The following is an 18,140-nucleotide window of genomic DNA, read 5'->3' on the forward strand; positions in this document are numbered from 1 at the left end:
GCTCCGTCCATAGTCCATCATGGTTATATGGGTCTTTAAGATCTGTTTTGTAGAGTTCTTCAGTATATTCTTGACACTTTTTCTTAATAAGCTTCTCATTAATGTTACTAATGAGATTTAATATTAATGAATCTTACATTCTTTTCTAGAATTATTTTGTGTCAATCTGAATGCAGCTTTCTCATTTTGAGATATAACATTTTAATGACATATATGCTCTAACTGTTTTTAATGCTTCCTTCAGAAATATTGCATTTGCAATTCTTTCCCTCAGAACAATCTTTCTGGATTACCTGGTATCTAGTGTCTTACCATCATTTGAGACTTTATTGACTGCTAATACTTAATACAGGTTGCTCTCCTGTTTCCTGGTTTGCTATTTCAAAGTATCAAAAACTATCAATACTTAAAAAAAAAAAAAACTGGTGTGAATACTAGCCATTCAAGTTTTTCATGCTTAAGCAAAATTCAGAAAATGGTGTTCTAATCTTAATATATGCCTTGCACAAATATTGCTCTGTTGTTTTCCCTACTGTAAAAATGAGCTGCTTCTTTTAGGAAAATAATAGGCTTATGGTCGTATCTCAAAATGCTAATAAATGGTTATTTTTCTTAAAAAGAACTATCTTCTATGATGACATGGGAAGTATACATCAAGCATTTCTGCTACATTCCAAAGTCCTATGTCCCAAGGAAAATCATTTGTATGAGCTGAACTACCCTCTTTTTCATGGAATGCAATTTTTATTGGAAAGAAGAAATGACATTGGAAGATCTATAAAATTTAGTGAAACAATGAATTACTTCTAAACAATCTTACATTAGTACAAGTGACATCCAGTGTGCAAAATAGGCTTATGGATTTTAATGGAACAGAATAGGAAATAATGATATTGTTTCAGGTCCACTGGAAAAATAAGTTTTAAGAAACTATCACTTGCATAGTTTTAGCTTTGTATCAAAGAAAACATCCACAAATAACAGGAAAGGTTATTAAAAATATTACTCCGACATATGTATGGTCCTTTTTATTTTCATAGATTTCAATCAAAATAACGGATTCAATGCAAAACAAATATAAAATCCAATGAGACAGACAAGAAAAAGACTTGCAAAAATATAATAATGAAAAAACTTCCACTGTTTCCACTATAGAGTTTATTTGCAGAAATTGTTATTTTTCATATAAAAATCATGGGTTATTAACACTATTCTAAAGAAAATAGGTGAAAATGTTTAAACTGTTATTTCTACTACGGAGAATATCGACAGAAGTAACCGCATACACAAAATTATCCTTGGGGTCCTCCCGAATTTGTAGGACTGTATAAATATCCTGACCAAAATGTTCTGAAAATCTCTGACTACACAGGCGCTGGGCCAGGACTCGGGGACAGTGTGACTGCAGAGTTCTCGGTGCAGGAGAGGAGGGATCAGGGCAAAGTCCCAGGTACTGGCTGCGGTTCTCAAGGTCTCAGCGTCTCAGAGTCAAAGGCCTTGTTTGGGGCGAGGACTGTCTGTGTTGGGGATCCCTACTCTCCTCGAGTTTCAGTTTCTCTTGCAAACTGTGTTGTGCATTTCTGCCCGTGTCGCGGGCCTAGTTCTCACTCCCATTGGGAGTTGGTTTCTAGAGGCCAATCAGCGGCCACGCGGTTCCAGGTCATAGTCTCCACCGGTACCCACCCCGCCTCCGCCTCCCCAGACTGGCGGATACGGGTCTTGGGACCTCGAACCCTCCTCCTGCTGCTCTCGGGGGCCCTGGTCCTGACCGAGACCTGGGCCGGTGAGTGCGGGGTGGGGAGGGAACGGCTTCTGCGGGAAGGGGCGAGGGGACCGCTCGGGGGCCGGGGGGGGGGAGTGGGGTGGGCAGGACCCCCAAGGAAGGAGCCACCGCGCCGCCCTCGCCCAGACGCGTCCTCGCCCGCCTGGTCCCGTCCTGTCCTTCCCCTTCTTCCTGCCCCCTTTTCTCTGCCCCAAGAAGTCCCGGTCCTTCTCCGACCTTTTCCGTCTCACGTGCCCCTAGCCTCCCCCCGACTCCCGGCCTGATCACCTCTGACCCGGGACCGCGCCAGGAGGAACGTCGGGCCAGGTCTCACCCGTCCCCGCCGCCAGGCTCCCACTCCCCGAGCTATTTCGGCACCTGCGTGTCCCGGCCCGGCCTCGGGGAGCCGCGTTTCATTGCCGTCGGCTACGTGGACGACACGCAGTTCGCGCGGTTCGACAGCGACGCCCCGAATCCAAGAAGGGAGCCGCGGGCGCCGTGGATGGAGCAGGAGGGGCCGGAATATTGGGAAGAGATGACACGAGATGCCAAGAAAGCTCAACAGAGGTTGTGAACAGGCTTGAACATCCTGCGCTGTTTCTACAACCAGAGCGAGGCCGGTGAGCGAGACGGGCCCGGGTCCAGGTCACGACCCCCATCCCCAGGGACTGGCTGGGGTCGGTCGCCCCGAATCTCTGGATCCGAGGGTCACCCCGACACTGCGGGACCCTCACCGCCCTCTGATTCGGGAGGAGGCGGGGGCGGGTGGGGGGGCTTGACCCAGTTTCATTTTCAGTTTGGGTTTAATCACCGCGGGTGGTCGGGGCGGGTCAGGGTCTCACACCCTCCAGTGGGTGTTTGGCTGCGACGTGGGGCCGGACGGGCGCCTCCTCCGCGGGATCTGGCAGAACGCCTATGACGGTGCGGACTACATCTCCCTGAACGAAGACCTGCGCTCCTGGACCGCGGCGGACACGGCGGCTCAGATCACCAAACGCAAGTGGGAAATCTCCGGTGAGGCAGAGTTCCAGCGGAACTACCTGGAGGTCAAGTGCGTGCAGTCACTTGGAGACCGAAAAGGACACGCCGCTGCGGGCAGGTATGAGGGGCACCGGGCCTCCCTGATCTCCTCTCAAGCTGGAGCCGACTTTCAATGAGGAGAGGAAAATGGGGTTCTTCCAGAAACATTGCCCGAACTTCCTGTCTGGAGGAGGGGGAATCCCCCAGGTTTTCATATTTTGTACAAGACAGTGACACAGCAGTGGCCCCATTTCTCTGAAGGACAGTAAACCCATCCCTGAAATAACTGGTCAGCGGTGCCCTTTGACCCTGACTGCCATCTTGTGAATCATGAGTTTCTCTCTCAAGGCCTGTTCTAACCCTCAGACCATCTTAGGAGGCCAGATTCCAGCTTTTCTGAGACATTCAGCCTCCTCCCAAATCAGGACCATTACTCTGTATTTTCCCCTTATATGGAGCCTCCTACCTTGGCCCTCACCCTGACTCCAGAACTTTCCAAGAACTAGGAGTTTTCCCCAATCCTGGAGTCCAGGCTGGTGTCTGGTGTTTGTGCTGCTTCTTTTCAAACCCATTATCTCGACCATTCTCAGCATGGTCACGTGGTACAGCTTCAGTCGCCCATGGAATGTGAATTTTCTGATTCTTCTTCTTCAGACCCTCCAAAGACACATGTGGCCCATCACCGCATCTCTGACCATGAGGTCACCCTGAGGTGCTGGGCCCTGGGCTTCTACCCTGAGGAGATCTCACTGACCTGGCAGCATGACGGGGAGGACCAGACTCAGGACATGGAGGCTGTGGAGACCAGGCCTTCAGGGGATGGAACCTTCCAGAAGTGGGCGACCCTGGTGGTGCCTTCTGGAGAGGAGCAGAGATACACGTGCCGTGTGCAGCACGAGGGGCTTCAGGAGCCCCTCACACTGAGGTGGGGTAAGGAGGGGGTCGGAATGGAGCTTCCTCTCAGATAAAGCAGGAGCCCTTCTGGATACGTTCAGCAAGGTCAGGACTGAAGCCTGAAGTCTGGGCCCCTTCCCTTTCTTCCACAGAACCTCCTCAGACCTCCTTCCTCACCATGGGCATCATTGTTGGCCTGGTCCTCCTCGTGGTGGCTGTGGTGGCTGGAGCTGTGATCTGGAGGAAGAAGCACTCAGGTAGGGAAAGGAGGGAGGGATCTGAGTTTTCTTCTCTCACTGGGAAGGTTTCTGACCCAGGTGGATGTTTCCTGCCTCGTTACTGGAAAGTACCTTCCATACACATGTGGAATCTGAGCTGATGCTAAGACTGACCCTTTTGTAAAGTACATGTGAAAATGAAAGACAGATTTTTCATCTTCATAATTCCAGCTGGGGGCCTGTTTCTCAGCATTTGAAGGTCAGGAGGGAATATCCCTGGGGAGAACAGACCTCCAGGAGGGCAGCTGTTCCGGTCCCCTCACATGTCCTTCCTTCATGTTCCTGAGCCTGTCCTGGATTTTTGGTCACAGTCTGAAAGGTTCTTTGTCATCCAGGACTAGGGAGTTCCTCTAGGGTCTCATGACTCGGTCTCTCCCTGGTCACTCACGTGATACTTTCTTCTCACGGGTGAAAAAGGAAGGGGCTACACCCAGGCTGCAAGTAAGTACGGAGGGCGTGATTCCTGAGACCTTTGTGACGGTGCAGACAGGCCATGGGGGGCTCACCCTCCTCAAAGTGCCTTCTCTAGTTTCTCTTGTGGGTTCTGACCATGTCCTGGTCTTGTTCTCCCCCAGGCAGTGACAGTGCCCAGGGCTCTGATGTGTCTCTCACGGTTCCTAAAGGTGAGACCCTGGGGCATCTAGATTGGGAGAGGAGTTGGGGCAGAGGGGACACACTGGGTGCTGGGGGTCTCTGAGTGGGACATGTGAGCGTGTGGGGGTCTGTGGAGAATGTCAGCCCTTACATGACCGACCTGAACTGGTTCCTGATTCTTTTTCTCTCACAGTGTGAGAGTGCTGCCTTGTGGGGACTGAGTGGTGCTCAGTCCCACTTTGTGACGTCAGAACCCCCGACTACTCTTTCTGCAGCTGCATCTGAAGGTGTCTGTGCTCCTATTAGCATAATGTGAAGAAGTGAGGAGACTGCTGACCTCTTCCAATCCAAACTCCTGGGCTTAAAAAGTGCTGCCTAATAGTCACAGCAGGAGGAATATGCAACCTGTCTGCCTGGGATATTTTCTGAAGAGAAAATATCAATGTGTGTAGAGTGCAGACAGTCGGTGTGGGAGGGAGGGTGATGCGCCCTGGTGGGGAAGCACAGGCAGCACTGATGTCAGTGTGAGGGGATGTTGTGCTGTAGCTGCCGCGAGAGTCAAGTGGCCTGAGTCCACATTAATGAAGATGGGATACAGAGGCGTCTACACTGATCGTTCCTTCATCTGGTATTTGTTGTGTGCCTGATAGATGATGCTCTATGTTTGCATCTGTGAAACCTCAGTGAACTAACAACAGACACCCTTTGTTGGCCTCATGCAGTGTGTTCTGGTGAGGGGGGCAGAGTGAGCCTAATAAGGGTCTCAGTGTCTGCCGAGAGATTGGCAAGTGCTGTGAGGAAGGTGACCCCGAGTATAAGCGTGTGGGTCCACGGAATGTGGCTGCCTCACTAGGGTGGTCAGTGTGGGCCTCGTGGAGGAGATGATATTTGAGTAAAGATGTGAAGGACATGAAAGAATGTCCACAAGCATGTCTGGGGGGAGTGCCCTCCAGGCAGAGGAGCCTCCAGTGCAAATGCAGGAGGGCAGGAGAGTGTGTGTGTTCAAGGAAGAGCCAGGAGGCAGGTGTGGCTGGAGGAGCGAGGAATTGCGATATGAGATCCAGTGTCTGGCCAGATCATGTGGGGCTCCAGCATATTAGAAGGTGTCTGATGTCTGTGAAAGATGTGGACTCATAAGATGGTTTGAATAGAAGATGACCTGGTGTGACTGCTCGCTAGAAGCGTCAGTCTAACTGCTGAGCAGAATCAGGAGGTGAAGGCTGAGCGATGCAGTGGAGGAGCCTGTAGGATTAGTGCGGTGTCCAGGGTGGGGATGCTGGTGCTCCCCTGGACCCTCATTAGATCTAGACAGTCGGGAGTAGAGCCTGAGAATCTGAATTTGTAATAAGGTTGGGGCTGATGCTGCTGGTCTTCAGATCACACTTTTAGTAGCAAGAACGAACATAGACCAGGATTCCCACATGCTGTGTATCAGCCTCACACACAGAGGTTGTTAAAGAAGCAATCCCTTGGTCTTGTCCTAATACTCTGAGAAGGTGGTTCTGGGGAGAGGCTGAGCATTTCATAAGAAGGCCCACAAGCAATTCTGATGATCAGCCAATTTGGGAAGCCCTGAGGTATATGAGACTGAGTGGCCAGAAAGGGGTCTTAAATCCACATTTAAAAGCATTTTTTTTCTTCAGAAAGAAAAGGGAATTTATATTGACAGTCTTCAATGTTTCCCAGCATCAGGGTCTTTTCCAGTGAGTCAGTTCTTTGCATCAGGTGGCCAAAGTATTGGAGCTTCAGCTTCAGCATCAGTCCTTCCAATGAATATTCAGGACTGATTTCCTTTACGACTGACTGCGTTGATCTCCTTGCAGTCAAAGGGACTCTTAAAAGTCTTCTGCAACACCACAGCTCAAAACATCAATTCTTCAGTGCTCAGCTTTCTTTGTAGTCCAACTCTCATTCATATGTGACTACTGGAAAAACCATAGCTTTGACTAGAGGGACCTCTGTTGGCAAAGCAATGTCTTTGCTTTTTAATATGCTGTCTAGGTTGGTCATAGCTTTTCTTCCAAGGAGCAGTTAATTTCATGGCTGCAGTCACTATCTGCAGTGATTTTGTAGCCCCCCAAAGTAAAGTCTGTCACTGTTTCCATTGTTTCCCCATCTATTTGCCATGAAGAGATGGGACCAGATGCCATGATCTTAGTTTTTGGAATGTTGAGTTTTAAGCCCGCTTCTTCGCTCTCCTCTTTCATGTTCATCAAGAGGCTTTTTTGTTTCTCTTCCCTTTCTGCTATAAGGGTAGTGTCATTTGCATATATGAGGTTACTGATATTTCTCCTGGCAGTCTTGATTCCAGCTTGTGCTTCATCCAGCCTGGCATTTCACATGATGTGCTCTGCATATTAATTAAATAAGCAGGATGACAATATATACCCTTGACGTACTCCTTTCCCAATTTGGAACCTGTCTCTTTTTCCATGTCTGGTTCTAACTGTTGCTTCTTGACCTGCATACAGATTTCTCAGGAGGCAGGTAAGGTGGTCTAGTAGTCCCATCTCTTGAAGAATATTCCACAGTTTGTTGTGATCCATAGTCAAAAACTATGGCATAATCAATAAAGCAGAAGTAGATTTTTTCTGGAATATCTGGAATTCTCTTTCTTTTTATGATCCAGCGGATATTGACAATTTGATCTCTGGTTCTTCTGCCTTTTCTAAATCCAGCTTGAACATCTAGAAATCTACGGTTCACATACTGTTTAAGCCTGGCTTGGAGAATTTTGAGTATGACTTCGCTAGCATGAGAGATGAGTGCAACTGTGTGGTAGTTTGAAGATTCTTTGGCATTGCCCTTCTTTGAATTGGAATGAAGTGGAACTTTTCCAGTGCTGTGGCCACTGCTGAGTTTTAGGACAAACTAATATAGTTCCCTGATTCTGATTTCTTTTACTTGCTGTCAGCTTTGCCATGAGGAGTGGTCTACATTTGGGTACAGGATGTTTTGAAAAAGCACTGGATGGAGACTTTCAGACTTGGACTTTGCTTGAACTGTGTTAACTAGGCAAGGTATTCAACTCCCATTGTTCTCTGTTTATTTCCCCTAAACCGAGGGTTAGATCCTGCAGGTCTCTTCTGTGCCAGTGGACTTGTATTCTGAGCACACGATCCTGAGCACGGAGTCACAGGGCACAGAATTCACGGAGGAGGACACCCAGCTCAGTACAATTGTCCTCCAAGTGCTGAGGAACAACAGCTTGGCACTAACAAGCACCAAATTGGTGCTGAGAAAATTCCTGAATGAATTTCAGAATCAAATACAAGTAACTGTGGGGTTGCCCCAGCCTGGATTCAACACACCCTGCCTGGGCTCCAGAGTCTCCAGCTCCAGGTCCTAGACCAGCACTGACACACTCCCAGCATCACTGCGTGTCCCCCTCCTCTCACACTGTGAGCCCTTAGAAGTGGGTCTGTGCAGGTAACTGAATGTGACCACTGGAGAAACCTTGGTTGAATTCTTGCTCCTGTAAGACTCAACAGATAAGAGCTGAGCAGCCTCACCATTCAGCTTTGATTATACCTCTGGTTTATGTCTTGACTTGGTTGCAAGGCCTTCCACACACTGTTTCAACAGAGCTGAACCCTCAAGTGACTTTAATGAGAAATTATTAAACTACAACATCTTCCCTGGACCCACTGTGCCTGATTGCACCCCCCACCTTGCTGCACACTAACTCCTGACTGCTTGCAATGTCTTCATTTTCTTATTTTGTTTTTTCATTCTTTTCCTTTTTGTCTTTTATGATTATCCTAATCATCCACATGGGTGAAGTTCTATCCAAAGTTCCACCTCATTCATTAAACTCTCTAACTGCTGGGGTGTCTGGCCTATGAACTTTAGGACACTATTCCTCTGCTTCACTTTTAGCCTTGAAGGAGGTTCTGGTCTGGGGCATCTCTGCACATGTACCAGAGGGTCCATCAGGAGTTCCCAGAAGTAGGGGAGTGTCATCCACACAGTCATTGTCAGCCCTCTAATGACCAACACTAGGTTATAATCTGGTTCCCCATCTCCAGAACCCCCAGCTTATTTGCTAAGCATGCATCCTTGAGCAGTGAGATTGCTGAATTAATAATTAATTAATGGCACACAGACCCTAGCCATCATTCTCAGGTGATGACTTGTGTTCACTCCCCTGCCTCACCTGATGCTACGGGAAGCCCATCCCGAGGGCCTCTCACTCCTGAGGACTGGGGAGAGGTGGAGAGCTCCGCTCCCCCTGCTTTCTCCCAGCCTCCTGCCTGCTTTCATCAGTGGGTGCTCTTTGTTCAGACCAGTCTCCAGGTTTGGCTGTGATATCACTGCACATTTCTCAGATTTAGTGGGAAATCCTCACCTGACTCGTCAAGAGCTTGGTCTCATCGACAAAGTAGTTTGGCTCCTCCATCAACCACGCAAGAGTCTTCCCACCCCGCCTCACTGTTCTGGAGGATGAAAGTTCCTGATGAAAGTGTCCATCCACAAACCAGAGGCAGTAAGTGTAGGGACTCCTGGACCTGGTTCAGACACAGCCGTGCAAAAACACCGCAGAGCTCTATCCTGAGGTCAGAACCAGTGGATTGAAAGTAAACTCTACTATTTATGAGTAATGATCCGTTCCCAGTGTGTGAGAAATGTTGTGTTGTGTGTGTGAAAGAGAGAGAGAGATTTATTTTAAAACTTGGCTCATGAGTCTAAGGGTCTTGTGCGTCCAAAGATTCAGGGCTGGCAAGCAGGCTGGAGACTTGGGGAAGGATTGATGTTACAGACAGAGTCCAAAGGTGGTCTGGACAATAGTGTGGCTAGCCTGACTCTCTTCTCTCTGAGATTTAGAAAAATCGTGAGTTTATCATCACTTTCATATTGCAAAATTTTTTAAAGGCCTGTGTGTTTGGCTTTTCCTTTGTTCTTATTGTTAGTGTGCTGCTATTTGTGGAAAGAATAGTTGTGCAATGTTCTGACTTCTGTAAATTTATGAACTTACAATAGGGAGTTCCCTGAAGGTTCTGTGGTTAAGACTGCACTTCCAATGCAGGGTTGCAGAACTAGGGATCAGTCGAGGAGGGGAACCTGGATCCCACAGGCTGCAGGGCATGGTGAAAAAAAGAAAAAAGAAAAAAAATTTTTTAATAACCTACAATAGATTACTAAGAATAAATAGATTCTTGGTCACACTGGAAGAGAATGGAGAAGGTACTATTATCATATTAGGTAGTGAGACTACGGGTGAATTTTTTTCTGTTTAAAAAATTATTTGCTGTTGTTGTTGGTATGTGGTGTGCTATCAGAAAAAAATGAAAGAAGGAAAAGAGCTGATTTTGCCTGTTATGATGCAAAAAAAAAGAAAAGAAAACAAAAATGTACATGTACTATCCAATTTATTCCATTTATTACTCTGAAGTCAGTCAGATATAATCACAGCTTAAGTATCAAGTGTTTGGAATGAGACTCAGAAGTGCCCAGCCCAGGATCACACAGCTGGTGGAAGCCAGGTCCTGAGACAACCAGCCCAGTGCCCCATTGGTATGGCAACTTCAGAGAGGAAGAGGCTTTCAGAGACCTTGGGGTTGATCCTCTCACAACATCACCCTTCTCTATATACTGTTTCTCTGGAAACAGTTGAACTCCTTTAGTGATGGAGAATTCAGCTGCTCCCAAAGAAGCTGATTCCTGTGTAATTGTAATTGTTAATAAAAACAATACCTTATGATGAACCCAATTCTGTCTCTCTAATGCTTCTACAGAAATGACCTATTTTTGAATTCTATGGTCAGACAGAATTTTCAAGCCTTCAGATAACACTCTTCAAATTTGAAGAGTCTCTTTTTAAGCAAATTATATCTCATCAGGGGGAAAAAAAAGGCTATTAAGTGGGAAGTTTGGTCCAAATATTTCAGCCAATCAATACTATAAACATGAAGTTCTCTCTAATGACACTTTGTGTGCGTGCGTGCTAAGTCACACAGTCGTGTCCGCCTCTTTGCAACCCCATAGACTGTAGCCTGCCAGGCTCCTCTGTCCATGGGCTTCTCCAGGTGAGAATACTGGAGTGAATTGCCTTGCCCTCCTCCAGGGGATCTTCCAAATCCAAAGATCAAACCCGAGTCTCTTAACGCCTCCTGCATTGGCCAGCGAGTTCTTTATCACTAGGGCCACCTGGGAATCCCAATGATGCTTTGAGGAAGTTTATTACTTCTTTAACTGAAGAGATATTTACTTAGCACATGCTTTCTGCCAGGCCCTGGGGATGTATTAGGTGAAAGTGAAAGTCGCTCAGTCGGCTCTAACTCTTTGTGACCCCATGGACTGTATAGCTCATGGAATTCTCCAGGCCAGAATATCGAGTGGGTAGCCTTTCCCTTCTCCAGGGGATCTTCCCAACCCAGGGATGGAACCCAGGTCTCCTGCACTGCAGGCGGATTCTTTACCAGCTGAGCCACAAGGGAACCCTAAGAACGTGCCCTGTGTATTTCGATGCTAAATAGTCCAGCTGGAAAATAGGCATTTGGAATAGAGAGCAAGGGCATCTCTCTAGTCTGGGAGCAGCTCAGGACGTGCTTCCTGAGGAGGCACATTTGAAATCAGCCTTGAGGATGGAGAGGAGTTGACGGGGCAGCTGTGGTCTATATAGAGGGAAGCCGCTGATAAGGAGTCGTGTGTGTGTATTGCACGGTGTGGTGGTATCACAGGACGGACCAAGTCCCTGGAGACTGGAGAGTGGGCGCTCCACCTGGGGACTCTGCAGCCCAGCGTGTCCTCCCCCACCCTCTTAGCTGAGTTACTCTAGACAAGTTATTTTCCCTCTGTGCTCATCTGCATCTCCAAAACGGGTGACCTTTCAGGGATGTGGTGAGGGCTGGTTGAGTTGATATGGGAAGTGCTCAGGACAGTGCCTGGCACATACTGGATGCTCAAGCCTTGTTTGCTCTGGTGGCTGGAGGGAACCGAGGTGCAAGAGAGCGGGAGTCTGAGGATGGAGGCTGGGCCCTGGAAGCCTTCCTTGCCTGGTGGGATCTTCTTTTTGCTGACCCAAGAGCCTATCCAAGACAAATGACATAAATTAGGTTCTAATCATGTCTCCTTCAGGCTCCTCTGGCCGTGACAGTCTCCCAGACTTCCCTTTTTGTTTGATGACCTGGATGTTTTTGAGAATTGCTCAGGGATAGTGTGGAATGTCTCTCTAGTTGAGTTGGGTTTTAGGAAAGAAGACCACAGAGATGACTTAAGTGACATTCTCCATGCATCAAGGGTTTATACTGTCCACTGGAATATCACTAATAAATTCACTTCAGCACCCACCTAAGGTATATTTCCTCGGTCTCTCCTTGTGAAGTTCTATTTTTACTTCCTCACTGTCCACACTGTAGTCTTTGGAAGGAAGTCACCACGTGCAGTCCACACTTAAGGGGCACTCTGATATAAACTCTGGTGTGCAGGGGTTTGTGCAAATATGAGTTTTCCAGTGAGATGGAGAAGTACTAGACTGGTGAGCAGGCTGGATGGAGAGTCTCTGTGTAGCTTCATAAGAAACTGCTGACTCTCATTTCTAGCGACCGCGCTGCTTCCTATTCCTGCCACAGTGAGCGAGGGTTTCTCCTGCTCCATGTCCTGGTCAGCACTTGGCATCCACAGTTCTTGGGTTCTAGCTACTCTACTAGGTGTGTGAGGATGTATCATTGCTGTGTTTATTTGCATGTCTTCATGACATGTGATGTTGAGCATCTTTTGTATGTATTTCCATATCATCCTGAAGAGGTGTCTGTTCAGACGTTTCCTTCATTAAATTGCTGTTCATTTTTATATTGTTGAATGTAATGGTTCTATGTATATTCTAAAGTAAGTTCTTTTTCATACATGTGAGTTTGCAAATAATTTGTTCCTGTGCCCTGAGCTCTTTCCCTGACATAACAGTATTCATTAACGTCTAGATGTACATTTCTGAGAAGAGAAATAAGGAATTCCTAACTGCAGTGGTTTCTAAATAGAGGACTTGAGTGAATTAGTTATTTTGTTTATGCTGGAGTATCTTCTCAGTCCTCTTGTGTGGAGTTAAATAATGCTTTTGAAAAATGAGCTGACAAATACCTTGCCTTTGTAAAACCTTTGACCAAACACCTTCAAGTCACGTGTTAGAACGCACATTCTTTGCTCCAGGACCCATCATATGTTGACTGCACCATAGAATTCCACCACGGGAAAAGATGGGCTGACTTGTACGGACAATTCTTCCCACAGTAAATAGCTGAAAATGCCATGGAAAATACAAAAACTTCCCTAAAAGTATCAAAGAGGTGACAAAGTCCAAACAGATGACCACACCTCTCAAAAGAAGGTAAAGATTCTGCTTGGCCTCCACAGAGAACTCGGTCCTGAGAAGAGAAGAAAAGCCCGTGTGAGTCACTGCCCGGAGCCCAGGCACGGAACTCAGCAGTCCAGCCTCAGGACCCAGCTCTTCACTTTTCTCCCCACCTGCCTTCTTTCTTAATAATTTAAATGAAGCTTTATAATTCTGATTATGATGTATGTGTATAACACATGATATAATAAAGATTCACTGTCAAATAAGTTACAAAGGATTGAAAGTGATAAAGGACAACGTTAAAAGAACTGTAATCCTCACACGGGAGATATTTGGTTGCATTACTTTTAGTTTATTTTCATCTTCCGGCTGCTGCCCAGGTGCTGGGACCGTCACTGTCTAAGCTGTTGAGCTCAGATCTCAGGGGCCTCCACCCTGCATTCTCCAGAAGCCACTTCCTGACTCAGTGCACTTCCTCCTCTCTCCTCAGTCCCCTCTTCAACCTCCTTCCCTCTTCTTTACTCTTTTTTAAAAAATATGTATTTGTTTGGCTGCTTTGGGTCTTAGTCGCAGCACGAGGGAGCTTCCTTGCTCCTTTGCAGCACATGGATTGTGGCGCAGGGGCTCCGGAGCAGCTGAACTTCCATAGCTGCGCCGTGCTGGCTCAGTAGCTCCGTGTCCTGTGGGGTCTCAGCTCCTGACCGGGGACTGCAGGTGTGGACCGTGCACTGGCAGGCGGATTCTCAGCCACTGGACCAGCAGGGAAGTCCTGTCACAGCTGTTTCTGCGTCTTTGAGTTTGAACAGGGGCGTGTGTTTGTGTCTTTGTGAGTGTTTGATTCACACAGAGAAGATTTATGGATCTCTATGATTTTTCATCTGTGGGTCATACAACTCTTCATTTCCCAAGTGTAAAATAGTCATGTATGTTTTTGTCTAGGAGACAAGAGTCCAAGGGTGAAGGAAAAAGAATTGCTTGAATTTGAGGGGAAAGTGTAGATGGGGAAGAATACCATGGAACCCATTCTTTCCAGCTTGAGAAACCCCTGAAACGAGGAGCTATGTGCCACAGCTAGAGAGTAGCCCTGACTCGCCACAAATAGAGAAAAGCTCACAGAGCAATGAAGACCCCGCACAGCCAAAAATAAATGAATAAAATTATTTTTTAAAAGAATTTTAAGGTGGTGGATTCTTAAGTTACATCTTCTGCTTCATAATGTTGCAAGTATGTACAAGTCCTACAAGGTATTTGATTTATGTTGTGTTTAACAAATACTTTGTCTTGGGTTGGATGAACACTTCTGTGTCTACTTATGCTTACCAGGTTAAGGAAAACACCAAGAGCTCAGTATAATAGAGCCAAGAATTCGCTCCCGTGATGGGCAGTTTTGAACACTTCTAACCTGAAGGTGCTATACCATGGTCTGTTTAAAGTCTGCTTAACATTCTAGCTGCTAAAACACATAGTAATGAAACTTTCTGTGCATGCTACATTTTAAGGCTGTACCTTAAATAGACAAACCCACTATATTCATATAAAGTGAAAATGAAGTCGCTCAGTTGTGTCCAACTTTTGCGACCCCATGGACTGTAGACAACCAGGCTCCTCGGTCCATGGGATTTTCCAAGCATGAATACTGGAGTGGGTTGCCATTTCCTTCTCCAGGGGATCTTCCCGACACAGGGATCGAACCAGGGACTCTGCAATGTAGGCAGATGCTTTACTGTCTGAGCTACCAAAGACTATATTTTAACATGCATCAATCTATGAGTCACACAATAACTTTTGGGAGGAAGAGACTGAAAGTGAAGGACATTCCAGACATGCACTGTTCGATATGCTGGTGACTAGTCATATATGGCTATTTGAATTAAATAAAATTAAAATAGACACAGATTCACAGGTACAGAACAGACTTGTGGTTGCCAAGAGGGAGGGGGCTGGGAGGGGGCTGGGGAGGGGGCTGGGGGTTGGGGGTTAGTTAGCTGCAAACCATTCCATAAAGAATGGATGAACAGGGGACTTCCCTGGTGACCCAGTGGTTAAGAATCCATCTCGCAATGCAGGGCAAAAGGGTTCACTCTCTGCGCAGGGCACTAAGATCCCACACGCCTTGGAGCAACTGAACCTGCATACCTGGATGAAAAGGATCCCTCATGATGCAGTGAACATCCTGTGGTCTGCAACTGAGACCCAACACAGCCAATTAAATAAATAAATAAGTATTTTTAAAAAATAATAGAATGAATAAACGCTGATAGCACAGGTATTCAACACCATGGAATAAGTCATAATGGAGAAGGACATAAAGAAGAACCAATAAATGTGTATAACTGAGTCACTTTGCTACACAGCAGAAACTAACACAACCTTGTAAACCAACTAGCCTTCAACAGAATAAATAAAAATATTTGAACAATTAATTCATTAAATAAAATAAAAGTACTCATCACAACAGTCATGTCTGAGGTGCTGAAATAGCCACATGGAGCCAGTGTCTCCCTCACTAGACAGCACAGATATAGAACAATTCCTTCATCACAGAACATTCTGTTGGACAGGCCTGCCTTCATGCTTTGTGGACCTGTCAGATGCATTAGACCATGTGAGGTGAAAGAGTCACTGTTATTTCTCTTAGACACTATGTCAGATTTCTGTCCAGGATATGAAGACACATCAACCTGGCATGTAACAAAACCAGCCCAGGTCATAAGTGTGTGCAGGGCCTCTAGGAACAAACTGTTCCCAGTTCCAAAGGGGAAACACCCGTCCCTTGATTCCCCTTCCCAGACTGAGGCTGCTCCCTGGTATCAGTTCCCAGGGGGTCAGTTCTCTTGGAGAGGAGCCCAGAAGAAGGCCTTCCACTGGGTTTAAGGAGGTAGGGAGTCCAGTTCAAGGAGAAGATCTTCAAAGAGGAGGGAAAGACAGGGATCAGTTGGGAGACACCCTGGTTTACTCAGGACCGCAGTTCTCAGAGTGTGGTCTCTAGAAACCCTGAGGTCACTGAGATACTTTGGCTGTTCACTGCATGGACATTTGCTTTGAGTTAAAACTTAGCAATAACGAAGATCACGTCAGCAAACCTCACTAGTAATCATTTTCACTACAATTTACTTGCAGGTAAACAAAGGCAAGTTTGCTTTAAAACGTCCTGGTTGACGATTTCAAAATTCTTATCTTTCCTTCGTCAACCATACTGGAAAAGGATATGAAAAAAAAAAAATGTATAACTGAGTCACACTGCTGTACAGCACAAATTAACACAACAGTGTAAACCGACTATACCTCAGTGAAATAAATTTTAAAAATAAATGAATAAAAGTCTTCTCTCTCCTGAATTCATCATCCTTAAATCCACGTTTTAAAGTATCTTCTGTAACTGCTGAGCTGCTGGAGCTGCTGGAAGCCCCCCACCCTGAGGAAAGGGAAGTTGGAGACTGAATGGTTCCCCCACTATGTGGCACTCCCTGGGGGGAGCAGCACAGAGATGGTGGTGAAAGCATTATTGTTTGAAGAGTCTGAAGACACCCCAGGGGATACCTGGAGCCCACCCCCAAACCTGTCCTAGGGACAAGCATGGGCCCTTTGAGCCCCTCCTGCTTCTTGGATTCCCAGGTGTTTTGGATGTTAATCCCCATTTGCCTCCATCAGCAGAAGGAGCGAGACTGGAGAAATGCATGTGGGGAGGAGTGATGGGCCAGGTCTGAAAGGACACACTCCAGGTCCTGCTAATGCCACAGCAACATGGTCCTGTGACCACAGAGTGGCTGGGAAGTCCCCTCCCAAGAGGGGAGAACAGTTGAAGTTATCAGCAACAGTGAGTACTCATTTCAATTTATTAAGTGTTCAGATATTTATTGACTCTTTACCACACACCAGCTCTGTGTGAACAGCAGCCTGAGACTTGACTGAGCAGCATCTTGGTCTGGGAGAACCTCTCCCACAGCACAGAAGACCTGTTGGGAAGTGCCTGCCATCCCAGGACAAAGGATAAAGAAAACGTCTTCTGGAAGTTCATAGAATGATTCTAGATTGGGAGGTGCCTGGAGATGATAGGATTTGGACTCCAGTTGCAGAGAAGATCAGGATACCAGTGGGGGAAGCTGGAACTGGAGCTGAGAAGCAGGGCCTATAAGTACAAGGTGTCATAAGGAATACTATGATATTGAATTCATTAAATCTACACATTCTAAAGTTATAGATGGATGGAATAATGACTCTTTGAGTGCCGAAGAATTGATGCTTTTGAACTGTGGTGTTGGAGAATACTCTTGAGAGTCTCTTGGACAGCAAGCAGAGCCAACCAGTCCATTCTAAAGGAGATCGGTCCTGGGTGTTCTTTGGAAGGAATGATGCTAAAGCTGAAACTCCTGTACTTTGGCCACCTCATGTGAAGAGCTGACTCACTGGAAAATACTCTGATGCGGGAGGGATTGGGGGCAGGAGAAGGGGACGACAGAGGATGAGATGGCTGGATGGCATCACTGACTAGATGGACATGAGTTTGCGTGAACTCTGGGAATTGGTGATGGACGGGGAGGCCTGGCGTGCTGCCATTCATGGGGTCGTAAAGAGTCGGACACGACTGAGCGACTGAACTGAATTGAACTGAATATAAGGTGAAAACGATATCAGTAAGATGAATTCATCCCATATTTTGTAAAGCTATATAAATTTAGATGAAATCACACAGATATGTTGAGTGAAAAATTTCTAATTTTCAAACTGTTTCATTGTTAATATAACGAGAAAAGTGCCACAGACTGCTTTGCTTGGATAGACTAACTTCTCCACAACAGACACTCAGAGCTGGGGTGTAGACAAGTGAGCCCAGCCCCTCCCCAGCCTCTCCCTGCAGGTCCCCTGAGGCAGGGACCTCTTCTCTAGTCTCACTGTGGACCCAGCACCTGACTCAGGGGCTCAGTCAACACTCCCTGAAATGCTACACTTGGGAAGTGCCCTCTTGTGTCCTAGTCAAGATAGTGAATTCCTCTAGAAGGCACCGCCAAAACACTGAATCTTACAGAACTGGGTTTGCTCTAACAGCAGGACTGCGATGGTGGAAAGTTTTGTGTTTTGGCTCTTTTACTGACAAAGCCATGGAGCCCTGCAGCACTCATGCCATTTCTCACAAGGCCACCAGAGGACGGTGTGCAGCTGCTCATGACAAACCAGCCCCATTCAAATATCCTTTCCAAGTTAGCCTTGGCAGAACATGTTTTACAAAGTTAGAGGATTTCTTTAAAGTACATTGGTTTGCTTTTTGTCTTTAATCTCACTTGGACGCCAGTGGAAGTCCACT

At 46.6% G+C, this 18,140-nt stretch overlaps 1 pseudogene; it reads left to right on the top strand.

The window, feature by feature from the left end:
• The window catches only part of LOC101105367 (BOLA class I histocompatibility antigen, alpha chain BL3-7-like), a 16,462-nt pseudogene extending 2,458 nt beyond the window's left edge, over window positions 1-14,004 (top strand).
• Window positions 14,005-18,140: the final 4,136 nt, after the last annotated feature.

Source organism: Ovis aries, chromosome 20 (assembly GCF_016772045.2).
Source record: "Ovis aries strain OAR_USU_Benz2616 breed Rambouillet chromosome 20, ARS-UI_Ramb_v3.0, whole genome shotgun sequence".
In the NCBI taxonomy this organism is placed as follows: Eukaryota; Metazoa; Chordata; class Mammalia; order Artiodactyla; family Bovidae; genus Ovis; species Ovis aries.